At 35.2% G+C, this 14,372-nt stretch overlaps 1 protein-coding gene across 19 annotated transcripts in view; it reads left to right on the top strand.

Moving 5' to 3' along the window:
* Positions 1–14,372, top strand: part of DTNA (dystrobrevin alpha) — a 341,246-nt gene that overhangs the window by 89,859 nt on the left and 237,015 nt on the right. The window lies entirely within an intron of this gene.

The raw sequence follows: 14,372 nt of genomic DNA, 5'->3' as shown, positions 1-14,372 counted from the left end.
AAAGCAACTGAGAAAATACAGACAATTTCTGTAGGAGAGAACAATTTATTAATAGAAGTTATTTTTTGGTGTTACCTCATTAATTCCAAGCAGGTTCCTGTCCTCCTAAAAAGCTGATATTTGCTAAGTGAATGGAGGCATTATGATTATACAGAGCTTGAGAGAAGAGGAGGGAGAGGAAGGGTTGTCTAATTTGCTATTGCCACACTGTTTTAAGGACTTAAAAACTTTTTTCCTTGAAAAGGAAGAATGACAAACTTTAGTTCTCAAGTTTTGCCCTTGTATAGATTTTGTTTCTTGTTTTGCCTAATAACCTCTCCCTCTGCTCTTAGAGACAGCTTTTCCAAACTTGCACAGCATTCCTTCTGAATAAATACTGTCCATAATAGTCACAGAGTACATGGTGTGAATTGGAAATTCTACTTTATATGGGGAAAATAAATCTGCTGACTCTCTTATTGCAGAGTGTGGGGCTGAATAGTTGTTAAATGTAACTGGCCAGTTTTTGTTCGGTCAGATAGACAGATTCTATTGTACTAAATTGACTAAACTAGGTATAAACAAGGAAGGGCTTAATATGAATCTTTCACTCAACTTTGATAAGAATTAAGTAATATACTGTGTTACTCTTCTAAAATGGAAAAGGGGTATTTCATTGATAGGGTCACTTGATGTTACAACTACTAAATAATCTAGGGAGGCCAAACAAAATGTGCAGCTGGCAGAGCTTAGTTTGAATGTTCCCTCCCTCCATTCTCTGCCCTCTTTCCGGCACCCCCAAGTCCTCCTCTTCCCTGGAGACCCCTGATGAATGTCATTGCTCACTGCTCTCCTTTGCTTGGCAGTGAGGACCTATCCTCAAGGAAGAATCTGATTCTAGAGACTTTTAAAGTAAATGTACATCAGAAGTATTTGCTAAGTACATCAGAAATATTTGCTTTTTGATATATAATCTTCAAACAGTTTGAGAATTTGTTAAATCATAGTTAAACTTTGGTAACAATTATAATTAACCCTTAGGTTATAAAATCTGCAGCTAATTTTCATTTCCTTATGAGTGGATGGCACCTTTGTAAATTTTCCCCTGGTCACATGGGACGTCTGGTGACATTGTGCTACCCAGCTGTGTCCTCAAGGGTCAACAATAGGAATGAACCTGGCAGAAATCACAGTTGCTTTTTTTTTGTTTAACGGAAATATACATTTTTATTTATTTTTATTTCAGGATATCATGAGGATACAAACATTTTGGTTACATTTTATGTCTTTGCCTCACCCAAGTGAGGTTTAGAGGCTTGCCCTTCCCCTCTACAATGCTCACCGTGTCCATTAGTTGTGAGTTTGCCCCCTCCACGCCCCCAATCCCTGGAGAATATTACTACCATGTGAGCACCATAGTGTTGATCAGTTAGTGCCAATTTGATGGCAAGAACATGTGGAGGCTATTCCTCCGATCTTGTGATACCTCACTGCGGATAATGGGCTCAAGCTCAATCCAGGAAAATATAAGAGGTGCTAGATCACTGTCATTTCTTATAATTGAGTCATATTCCACTTTATACATATACCAAATTTTAATGATCCACTCATGAATTTACAGGCACTTGGGTTGTTTCTACATCCTTGCAATAGTGAATTGTGCTACCGTAAACATTCAGGTACAGATGTTTTTATTGTAGAATGTCTTTTGCTCTTTTGGGTAGATACCTAAATAGTGCTATTGCTGGATCGAATGGTATTTCTATTTTTAACTCTTTGAAGTATCTCCAAATTCTTTTCCACAGAAGTTGCACCAATTTGCAGTCCCACCAGCAGTGTAAGAGTGTTTCCGTTTATCCACATCCTCACCAGCATTTGTTGTTTTGGGATTTTTTTTGATAGAGGCCAATCTCACTGGGGTTAGGTGATATCTCATTGTGGTTTAAATTTGCATTTTTCTAATGATTCGAGATGTTGAGCATTTTTTTATATGTTTGCTGGCCATTATTCTGTCTTCTTTTGAAAAGTTTCTGTTTATTTCCTTTGTCCATTTATTGATGGGGTTGTTTGATTTTTTTTCTTGTTGATTTTTTTTTAAGTTCTAGTTAGATTCTTGTTATCAGACCTTTACAGGTGTGTAGAGAGCAAATATTTTCTCCCATTCTGTAGGCTGTCTATTCCCTCTAATGATAGTTTCCTTGGCTGTGCGAAAGCTTTTTAATTTGATCAGATCCCATTTACTTATTTCTCTTGCTGCGGTGATTGCTTTGGGGGTCCTCTTCAAAACTTCTTTGCCTAGGCCGATGTCTGAAAGGGTCTTCCCACCATCTTCTTCTAGAATTGGAGGGGCGGAGTAATGAGTGTAATCACAAGTGCTTTTAAGAAGTTTGTGAATGCATACACCTGTGTGCTCACCACGCACAGGTACACACACAAACGTGTAGGCATTCCATTGACTTTAATACATTTCTGACCAAACTGTGAACATAAATTAAAATTTTATTAGACTTATCATTGTGGATTTTTTCTTTTCAGTGTGTCAAAAGAAAAACAAACAAAAAATACAAAGTTAAATTTTAAAATGTAAAAATTTTAAACTATGTGGCCAAATAGTGTTGACAGGAAAACAGGCAAATATTTCTTTGCTACTATTATGTCACTTTTGTAGTTTCTAGTTCTCTGAGGGAATTGTCAAGCTTGGCTTTTATTTCTTTGAACATAGTAAGAGCCGTTTCATAATGTATTTCTGATAATTATAACATCTCAAGTGCTACTGGATGTCTTTCTATTATTACTGTTCCTGCCAGTTCTCACTCACGGTGTCTTATTTTCTTGGTTGCTTGGATATCTTTGACTATATGCTGGAAATATATTTTTAAAATTACATGACAGTTTGTGTTGAGACTTAAATGACGATGTTTTTCCTCCAGAGAAGACTTTGGTTTGCTTCTACCAGGCACCTGGGGATGATATCAGACCAGAATCACCTTAGACAAAGCACAACACCTAAGGTTCTCTGGATCACCTCTGTGACAAGTAGCAAGGCTGCAAATCTATGTGAGGAATGGTAGTTTCACTCCTACCCTGAAGGAAGGTGTGGCCTGTCAAGATCCCAACTTAAAGTTGGGTTAGTTAATTAAAGCCCCCACCTGAGGGCCAAGGACTGTGACTTTTCCATGAAGCACATACGGCTGCCTGGTTTCTCACATCTTTTTTCCTAATAGTCACACGCCCAAGGACAAAAGCTTTTAAAAATGAGCTTACCTCTCTGACTCCTGATCTTCTCCTAAATTATCATGTGCTAAATCCTCACGATCTCATTAGCTCTTTGCTCTTTTTATATTTCAAATATCTTTACTTACCTCACTGGATATGTCAGTCCAAATTATCTCATTGCTGTTACCAGAAATGGAAATTCAGTCTACTGCTTTTATAGTATTTTTTTTTTTTACACTTTTCATTCTAGAGAAAATAGCAGATAGTCTGCTGATATCATTAATGATTTCAGGTAGTTTTTTGATTTTGTAATTGTGACCTTATTTGTTTAGACTTTCTGGAGAAAAATGCATATGTGTGTTGCTTTAAAGATTCATGTTTTCAGACTTATCTGAGCTGTCAGCAATACTTAACAGTTCTTTTATCTGGCCCTAGCTGGTCCCTCTCCCTGGTAATTAATCTCTTTAATCTCTAATCCACCCCACTACCATCCATCGCTTTCAGCTGTTGACTTTGACTCTTTCTACTTTCTCTTGGCTGATATCCAGTATCACCACATTTTTTTTGAATATCTTTAAATAAATCCTTCCTTTCCATTCCCTTTCCCATTGCTCCACTTCAGGTTTTCATCATCTCACTTTGGTATTATGTGGTCTCGCAGTTGTTCTCCTGTCTCTAGGTCCCATCCACACCCTTCCCTCTAACCCCGACATATATCTTCTATGCTGGCACCACACTTATCTTCTAAAAATTATAGACATCAATGGATTGCCACGCTACTTAAAAATCTTTGGTGGCTTACTATGCTCTTCAAAAATAAAGCTTAGTGTCCTTAGTATATGCTACAAAGTCCATCAGTCCATCACAAAGCTTCAGCCCATTTCTCAAACATAGTTACCACTGCTTCACTGGTTATCATCAACACTAATCACACACAATTCACACAACTGTTGCCTCGAGGATATGCCATATACTATCCTACTTTGTGCTAGTCCACCTACCAATTTTTTTTTTCTTGGAATGTCTATTACTCCTCTCCTTTGTGGGCAAACCCTATTTCCCCTTCAAGGTTGACGTCTTAAGTCACCTTCACTGTTCTTTCTTTAATTGCATAGCTCACCCACTATTCTGGGAGCCCCTAATGGCATGTCTTGTGTCTTACTCACTTTGTATTCTCAGAAACTGATACATAGAAACCACTCAATACATATTTAAGGAATGAACAAATGACTATTTTGAGGAAATTTTTTCTCTGTAATTCCTTTTTTTACTTTATTCTTTTTCATTATAAACATCATTATTCTTTTGACTGTAGACTCTTTGTCTAGCATAGTGATCATTAATGATCTTATATGTCAAGTAGAGTCAGTAAGATAAAACATGTTTGTTTGGTGGTGGTGGTTTTTTTGAGGAATGGGGGTTCTCTATTTCCTTTTTTGTCAAATGTGACGTATAACTTGATTGTGATGACAAGAAAGACAGTGGAAATTTAAGTATGGTGAATTAGGTGTGTATAATCAGAGAGATTCATATTCAAAAGAGTCATAGCGTGGGAAAAGTGACATGGTTCAACAAATCTAGGCCAGAATGTTGGAGAGCATATTAGGAAGAAGTCAATGAGGCACAACTAAATTAAAATTATCTCATTGCACACAACCTAAATTTCAACCATTAGAAAACACTGAGTGGTTTTTTAGATCACAATGTGGTCCGGAAAAGAAAGCAGTTCATAACTTATGTAATATGACATTGTAATCTTAAATTTTAAAGCTTGTTTAGAAATTTTTCTTAAAATGTTTAGCCTTGAAGTGCAACTTTAATATCATTTTGTCAACAGCATACACTAAGCAAAGAAAAATTGCATTTGTTTGTTAAAAATTGGATATAGTTGATGGGAACCAGAGGAAGAAGAAATATAGCTTATTAATTCCAAAGATGTTTAATTAATTTCATATTCTTTGGACCACTTAAAAATCGTTCACACATTTATTGTGAATCTTTGCTATGCCAACTTCTGAGATTTAGAAAAATAAGAAACTTGGCTTATATTATTTGTCGTACAGGACTATCCAACCTCCACAAAGAGAAAAGCCCTACTGTGGGTGGGGCCAAAATTTATCTTCAGAAAACATCTTTGAAGCCAATGAAATTTTCAAAGTCAGTTTTTAAATGAGAACCCAGAATTCTCCATCACGAAATATGAAAATATAATGTTGGCCTTTTCTTTTTTGCCTTATCTGAAAAAGAAATTTAGGTTAGTTCTTGAATACTGGCTAATTTTAAATCCTAACTTCCAAGTAGGTGAGCCCATTTGTTTCATTAATTCAACAATTTGAGTTCCTACCTTGTACTTTAATTGTGTAGGCAATGAAATTATTTATTCACCCTCTTCACTGGACACTGACATGGGAGGAGATCATGTTAACAATGGATTTAATTAACAAACTTCTTTATATAGTATTTAATTTACATTTTTAATTTATTTGTCCTAATCTCCACACATTTAAAAAGTCATTTTGCCTTTCTCAACAATCAGTATTTTCCTCTCACAAAACCAAGTTTTAGGGCAATCTTGATATAGCTTTAACTCTTAAAATATCTCACATTTAGGAGATACTTTTATTACAGAATAGCTTAAAGAGACCTGAATAAATTCTTTAAAAAAAAAAGAGTTCAGCAGAATGTGTATTTTTATCACAAAGCATTGCGTCTTAATATAAAATAGAAGTACATTTATTTGCATAAATAAAGCTAGACTTTGCATTTTTGCAAAATAAACATCGTGTAAGGATGACTCATAGACACCCTGAGTCATGAAAGCTTTGTAAACCTTTATGTCTTTTAAAGAGATCAACAGAGTTATTTTTATATTTTTTTAAGTCCCCTTTACTTTTTGTGCCTATTCCTATATAACGTGATAGTTCACAGATTTTCAGATGCTGAAACAATGAATTCACTGAATTAATCAGAGTTCAGAAATACAAATGCCTTAATCAGTTTTATCAAAATATATAGATTAATTTTGAATGAATTTTATCTTCTAATGCATATGAACTTCCCAGTCTTTGATTGTTCATTACTACACATTTGTAGAAACATGTTAACTTACCAAAAGATGTTTTTTAACAGCTCAGATAAATGTAACAATTCTCTTCCAATGTTTCAAATTATTTTGTAGGTTAGAGATATGTATTATTTTATTTTATATATGCTAAAACTAAGATATAGATGCATGAAGTGTTCTACATATACTGTGTGGTTTCCTGAGGTCACAAACAACTCTCAATTTCATGGCATATAGAAACCAAAGTTTTCCTTCTCACTCCTGCAATCTAGCCACTGTAGGTGGCTGAAGATCCTTCTCCACATTGCTGCTTTCACCTGGAAATAACCCATTTTCCTTATGCTCCCATTTCCCTGGCCAAAGCATGCCATGTGGCCATACTTAACTTCAGTTGGGTGGGAAGTACAGTTCTACCATGTGCCTGGAAAGAGAAAAGACTGGAATATTTATAAAGGGCTCTAATGAATTTCCATACTAAGGGATGATAGGCAGCCCCAAGCCCCCAGAGTAACACAGATCTAGACTTAGAGACTTACATACCTGTGAACAGGCCCATCCTTGGTAAGATGTAGCCTACCTGCTGTCTGATGCTAACTAACATCTTTTGCCAGTTTAGATCCTTTGCCTCTCATCCGCACTGAGACTTTTTGACTCCTTAGATCTTTGCCAATTCCAGAGTGTCTGTGACCTTTCTGTGACAGCTTCTCCACCACTATGGAATTCTAGGATTTTTACTTATCCTCACACTTATTACTCAGCTGGAGACCTGCCCATAAACAGTTTGGGGAAGTGAAAGGAACCTCCTTCAGGGCAATTCCTACAGAATGCAGGGAGCAAATGGGAAATGTTAACACTCTCCCATCTCTAAGAATGGCTCCTGTATCGAATAGAAATGCAGAAAAAGAGAATTGATGCAATTGTAATTCCCAGCCCCCACTTTTCCCTAAAGTAAAAGGATGAGGCTTAGGAAGAATGGCACCGAGGAATGGTGGTATATATTATATATTAGAAATGCATCATCTTGAGCAGCATTTACATTACTGATATTCTACCTCTTGCTTAGCATTTAGTTTGAAGCAAGAACAGGATAAAATTCAGGAATTCAAAGATTAATGACACACTTAAAAGTTGAAAAATTTTAAGCCAGTATTTTATGGTCCTTTGGATTTTAATTTAAATCAGCAAATCCAATTTGTGTTCTTGGGAGCAATAACTCTAGGAACTGGTATGTGGGGAGTGGGGTGGGCCATGAATTCGGAATCAGCCCTGTTCAGCACTGCAGGGCTGCTGCTTTGCAACTCTGCATAGCCACACAGTAGTACTCTAGTTTTTGTTTGCCGAATTATGAAGTCAATTATATCCACCTTCTGAAACTGCTTAGCACCTAAAACATTTGGAATGCTGAAAAATTTAGGAGATTTAGGTGAATATTGGCATTAAGGACTAAGCATTTTAGGAGATTTACGTGAATATTAGTATTAAGGATTCATAAAAGTTCAATACTAAAGAAACATGTTTGACTTTTTTTTTTAATAGAGAAACAGATGATATATATTTGGAAGAACAGAAAGGACCCCCATGACAGTTTAGGGAGTTTCATCTGCTTTGTATCATAAACTCTTTGCATAAGATCATCAGTCAGCCTATCAATAAGTACAGTTGATCCTTTGAACAACACAGGTATGAACTGTGAAGGTACACTTATACACCGATTTTTTTCAGTAAATACATTGGAAAATATTTTGGAGATTTGGAATAATTTGAAAAAACTCGCAAATGAACCACATAGCCTAGAAATAGCTAGAAAATTAAGAAAAAGATATGTCATGAGTGCATAAAATATATATATACTTGTCTATTTATGTGTTAATCAACATAAAAAATTATGATCCAGTATCTTGACTTTATTTAATCCAGTGTTTTCTAATATATTTTGACGACACAACGTTAGATACATAGATAGATAGACAGGTAGGATGTATGGATGGATGTAAATATAGATATATCACATTTTACCAACACAAAACACTCTTTGGTTAATTCTAGTTTAAATAACCCCGGGTACATTGTATTAATTAAAAGTGTGACATTATTGTAGTTCATGTAATACTTTTAGAATATAAAGCTAAGAATTTTAAAGGACTTTTATAACTATGCTTACTATTTCGTACTTCATTTTCATTCCCTTGATAACAGGCATTGATTTTAAACACAAACAGAAATCAAATTTTAAAGTGACAGGATCCAATAATAATATTTGTTTAACGCTATTCAGGCATACCGAATACTGTTAGTGATACACCACAGATAAGGAGATTGGCTGTGTTCTTCAGAACCCAGAACTCAAAAGTGATTTGCCCTATTTTACCCATGTCAACCAAAATTCTAAAACTGTTATTGCACCTTAGAATATGATTACACATTATTACTATATTAGACTTAATTATCATTTCTTTATGAAGACCTTGTGAAGAGAAAGGTCATCTTCAACTTCAACATCTGTTTCTTGATATTGTTTTTTTGTTCACCTCCTTTAAGTTCAAAAATTTGAAAGCTTAAAAAGAAAAAAATTGTAGGGTTTCAAAAGATGCTCTACTAAACTTACCACCTGTGAGAATTTTTCTGTACAAGAGGAGTAATAGACTAGCAAGAACAAAATGTCTACTCTTCTCTTTAAATATATGTCATACGCATTAAGTGTTATGGCCACTTAAAATGAATCAATTGTTCTGTGAATTTTTATACTATCAGCAACTCCATTCAAAGAAAATTCTAAATACGAGGTTCACCAGTAGATATTAGGGTGGCTTAGGTGTGACAGGGTGTGGGTGTCTCTTCTTCGCTTTGTCCACACTGATAAGATTATTCTGCTTTTCCTTCATTAGCAATTTAAGTTCCTCTCCTCTCATTTTAAAATAAGAGATAAATCAATACTCCAAAAAATTATTTGGGAAATATACTTACTTTCTGCACCATAGAAAGAGAATTCATTCAATCAAAATTGTGGGTAACATAAATTCCTACCGCACATTTTTTCCTCTGATTAATTTTTGTTTATATAATAAGATTCAGAAGCTATAATGATGTCAGTAATGCCTCTACAGTTTTATTGCAAGAGGATCTGAACGTTTTTGTTCAGCCCTGCAGCGCTCCTCCTTTGTAACGTTTTGAATAGCCACCCAGCAGTAATCTGTTTCTTGTTGGCCAAATTATGAAGTCAATTATATCCACATTCTGAAACTGCCCAGCACCTAAAACATTTGGAATGCTGAAAAATATCCCGTGTAGCCATTTTCCAGATACCAGAGCATAAATCTAAGTTACTTAGATTTACAGTATTACAATTTCTCCTTTAAAATGACATGAGGGAAGTGTTTAACTTAATGAGGCAGAGGATCCTGGTGCGCAAGTTACATTATATTTTCCATTGCACAAGGGTAAATTATTGCTTTGGTTTCCTATATGGTACCCCAGCGGCCTCAAAGACACAATGTAGCATCCAGAAATGCCCACTTTTTCTTAGGCCATAACTTATTCTCAGACAGTATGCTTCCTGGGAATTAGCCATAACACTTCTTATAATAGGCTGAATTTCTTGAAGGTCATTTGTAGATACTAACTGAACTTGAATTTTTTTTTAACTTAGGAACATTGAAGTGGTAAGTCTGCATACATTACTATAAAAAAGGAAAACTAATGGATACATTCTTTGTCTAAAACATTTAGAAAACAAGCAAAAAATTCTGGGTAAAAAATTAAATCATAGGGCATAAAATTGTTTCCTGGCATTTCTCCACTGTTGTTGCAAACTTTTTAAAATAAATAAGCACAGGTCTTTTGGGAATGGTCTTTGCATATTTAGAATTATAATAATTAAATATATGGTTCTATATTTAATTATGTGTAATTATATTTTTATATATTTGTAAATTATATGTAATTGTATTTATAAATAAGAATCTTAATCTATTTTGAATATCAAATGTATTAACTGAAATGACCAAATGTGTGTGTATTTTTTAAACAAGCTTTACTTTCTAGTAAGGTAATATAAGAATTTAAGTAAAACAGAACAAAGACCCCTCACCGAGCAGTGTTGCAGCGTTTGGATATATTTTAGAGCTTGACAATTTTCAAGGCAGAAACATTACGCCAGGCTTTCTGCCAAACCATTACTAGTAATCTGATGACAAGGGATGAAGCAAATGAAAGTGCTGCTGCCTGGCTTATTTAGATATGCATTTGCTAAAAGAGAAGCCAACACATTTCTTATGCAAACCATCAAAATCACAACTTGGGCAGACACACACGCACACACACACATTGTACTTTTACAAGTCTAGGAATATACACATTAAAATACAACTTTATGCTTAGGAGGAACACAGAAGTAGCAGACACAGCTAGGGTTGACTGGATCCTTTCTTTACCTTGAGTGGTTTTGATATATAGCAACGTTTCTCTGAAAGCCATAGTAGAAGGAATTAAATTACTTATATCTGGACAAGATTTAGCATTACCCTCACACGGTTGAATTCTAGCAATTGCCCCAAATTATTCATTGATAAGTCAACGTCAAGCTATTGTCTGTTGTTTATTTAAATAAGTTAGATAAACATCAATTTTCTCTGTAGTGCTAAAAAACGATGTATATAATAGTATAATGATATAAGAAAGTAATCGCATTAGGCGTTTTTATAAAAGGAAGACTGTTTGAAATTTTGTAAGTTCTTTGGAGGGGAAAAATATTGAGTAAATAACTGAGAGTATTTGCATATATCATTTTGACCACTGGAGGGCTCTCATATTTTCTAACTATTTCTTTAGAAATCTCCAGCTGCAACTTCAGTATAACAAATTTAAATCTTGGCTTTATAAAGTTTATATTGTCCCCTAGCTCATAAGATGGTATGTATTGTCAAAATACAAAATAAAAGATGGTCAGATTCAATTTACTGTGTACTTTAACTATTTCACAACAAAAAAAAAAGAGAAATTAACAGCGTTCCTATATTTTTATAATCATTTCATAACCAAGACTTGTCAAAATTACGTGAACAATAACATGCATATTAGGGTGAGAAATTTCTAAATCTCAGAGTTATACCCTATATTTGATGTCTTAAACAATCCATGCAGTGCCAAGTCCTTGTGTTGGAGGAGTACACTGTCCAGTGGGAAGACAGTTACATATGGTGATGATTTAGTTACACTGTAGCAAGTGATAGAGTGTTAAGGTGCCCAGAGACAATGTCCTGAAGAAGGTGATGCCTATACTGGATCTTAACAGGTGAGTAGGAGCTACCTAGATAAAGAAAGGTGAGGAGGGCATTTAGGACTAAAGGACTAGTATGAATAAAGACATGAAACTTCATAGTGTGTAGAGGCTGTAACCAACCATTTGATGATACTATAGGATGAACTTTGAGGCTAAAGTGAAAGGAGGTGAATTTGGAGAGGTAAATAGGCACCCAGGAAGGTCTTTTATATCATTTCAGGGCTTAGTGCTTCTGAAATCCAAACCCCATCCTCAAAGTAAACAAAGCAAAAATAAGAATGAATATATACTCATAGGAGGGCCTGGAGTTAGAGCTCAAAATGAGCTTTCATCCATATCCAGTTCTTTGAATTCTCATGTATTTTCATTTTACTTTATAATAAACTTTGTTTAATTCAGGATAAAAGTATTTTTCTCTAAATTTCCAGGAAGATGCACCATTTTTATCCAATAGCTCTCATTCCCCAGCACACTGTTGTTGTCCTTAGAAATCTTTTTGATTGCAAATCTCTTTTGGTTGAGAAGTAGACCTGTAGGTAGCAAAGGTTATTTAAAGTAAGAGTTTCAAGAAATATATTTTAGATAAATTGATCACTCTGGATGATGCTTTTAAAGAAGGAAAGAATGGAAGCAGAGGAGAGACAGAATATTGCAATAGTCTATTCATAAACTGATTCCATAGTGCCTAATTAGATAGAATATTATTTTGACCACTGAGGAGAGCTCCCATAATTTTTTTCTTGCTTTGATTCTGTAGAAATCTATTTGATATAGCTGAATATTCTCCAGCTTTGCTCCAAAAAGGACATTCTAAGTAAAGCTGCTTATATAAAAAAACAGCATGCATTTTATAGTTTTCTCATGGTTTCAGTCCTTTTACTATACTATGAATACCTACCAGGAGAAATGGAAGAAATATCTGTCATTATAACCAGCACCCATAATACAGAGAGAGGTGTTTGTCCTGAAGGGTCCCTTGTATCTCTTCTGATGACCTCTTGGCATCTTGTGGCAGTCTCCCATAAACACTCAAAGTTCTGGGTTTTGCTAGACAGTGGTGGTACTTTGTTTCTTCAGGCACTCACTCAATTCACCTTATCCAGCATCAATAGATCAGAAGATACAGAATTGCATAGAACAACTAGGAGAAAGGCAAAAAAGGTAGCATTTTGATACTCAATGGGGAAGGCTTTTTCTAGATGGCTCTGTTTTATAGATACAGTAGTGAAATGCAAGATAGAGGATTATAACTGTGCTTGATTTGGAAGTGGTGAGGATTCCAAATGACTATGATTTGAATCTTAAGTTGTTATGATTCCAATTAAGGGGAGCTCAGCTTCTCCAATCCCTGATGAAGCTACCCTTACATTATACTCCTTTAGAAGATTCAATTAAACTTTTAAGTCTTATAAAAGGAACTGTGCCATGTCCTCTTCACTTTCTCTGTGCGAATAACTGGATTGGTATTTAGATGAATTGGCAGCATGCTTCTGTGCCCAAGTCCACATGAAGATCATCAGCCTGAACTAGCATAACATGGTTTTGCTGTCACAAACAGGAGTGGTCTTAACAAGCAGCTATGGCTGTTGTTACTAATGGCTACCAGGAAGAAAGACTTTACATTAGCAATGCTGAAAATAAAAGACATATCCTCTAGTATTCAAATACACAACACTAAACAATACTATTAGGTTAGTTTGTTCATCTGCTTGAAGCATTTAACACTTTGGAGCACCCATCAGTATGTCTTTGTACTCAAATATTCAGATATTTGGTGAAAGTCTCTGCTAGGCTCTTTTATGGATTCAGGCAGTGTGATGGTGAGAACTACCCATAAAAACTTCTAGGCCCAGATTTTTTCTTCTATGCCTTAAGGAATTTATGAAATTACAACAGCAGATTCAGAACTCTTTTTTGTTTGTTTGTTTGTTTGTTTGAGAAAAACTTTAGCCACCTCTTTGGGTATTGGAGTGACCCATCTCTGTGTGAGAAGAAAAGTCAGGCTTCTTAATTATCCCATCAGAATGTCAACTATGCTGCCTTCTCACCAGCTATTTAAACATATAGATCTTTCTTCAGTCAACCACATAGAATATCGGCTCTTCTAGCAGCTGTCAACGAATTTAACCTTGGATTGACTGTACTAAGAGTACAGACGAGATACCTTCTCTAAGTGCTATAGCACATTGGATCACAGAATTAGAGCCATTGTCTTAACTTTTTCCCTTCCCCCACCAATACACATATAATGTCATTGCTGAGTAACCATTTAATTTTGTGTTCTTGATTACTGTTGAAGTTTACCACAAGGCATGGCTCTTTGGGAAAATAAGGAAAGAATGACTTTGAACAACTACACTAACATGTGCTAAATGCTACTTGATATCTTCAGAATAAGGAGCTAAGCCACATAATTCTCATGGGAATCTGTTTGGGGGCAGGGGAGAGAAGTTTCTCCCTCAAGATAAGCTTGTAAGCTTTCTTTATTGTAAGGAAAACTATGTAATCTACCAGTTTCCCCAGTTTCCCTTTTTGTTTTGACTGCCTCAACTGTTGGAGCTAAATTGTGAATGCTCAGTTGTTATTAATGGTCTAATTTTTGGTACCTTACTTAATTATTGTCTTCAAAAGTTGTTTTGACCTATACCTTAGCAAAATCTTTATTATTTCCTCTTTCATAGCATTTAGCTCATGAGGGTAGAACTACTGCCTTCTCTACTTGTTTGTGATCATGGACTCAGGTGAAAACTGCCTAGTGCTCCACTGTTTCTTGTCATTGAGCAAACAATAAATGTTTGTTGAATTAACATTACTTTGCACTGTCTTGTCTTGTAA

The sequence above is a fragment of the Eulemur rufifrons genome, chromosome 5 (assembly GCF_041146395.1).
Source record: "Eulemur rufifrons isolate Redbay chromosome 5, OSU_ERuf_1, whole genome shotgun sequence".
Lineage (NCBI taxonomy): Eukaryota > Metazoa > Chordata > Mammalia > Primates > Lemuridae > Eulemur > Eulemur rufifrons.
The sequence above is the reverse complement of the archived record's forward strand: the minus strand, read 5'-3'. Positions and strand labels throughout refer to the sequence as shown.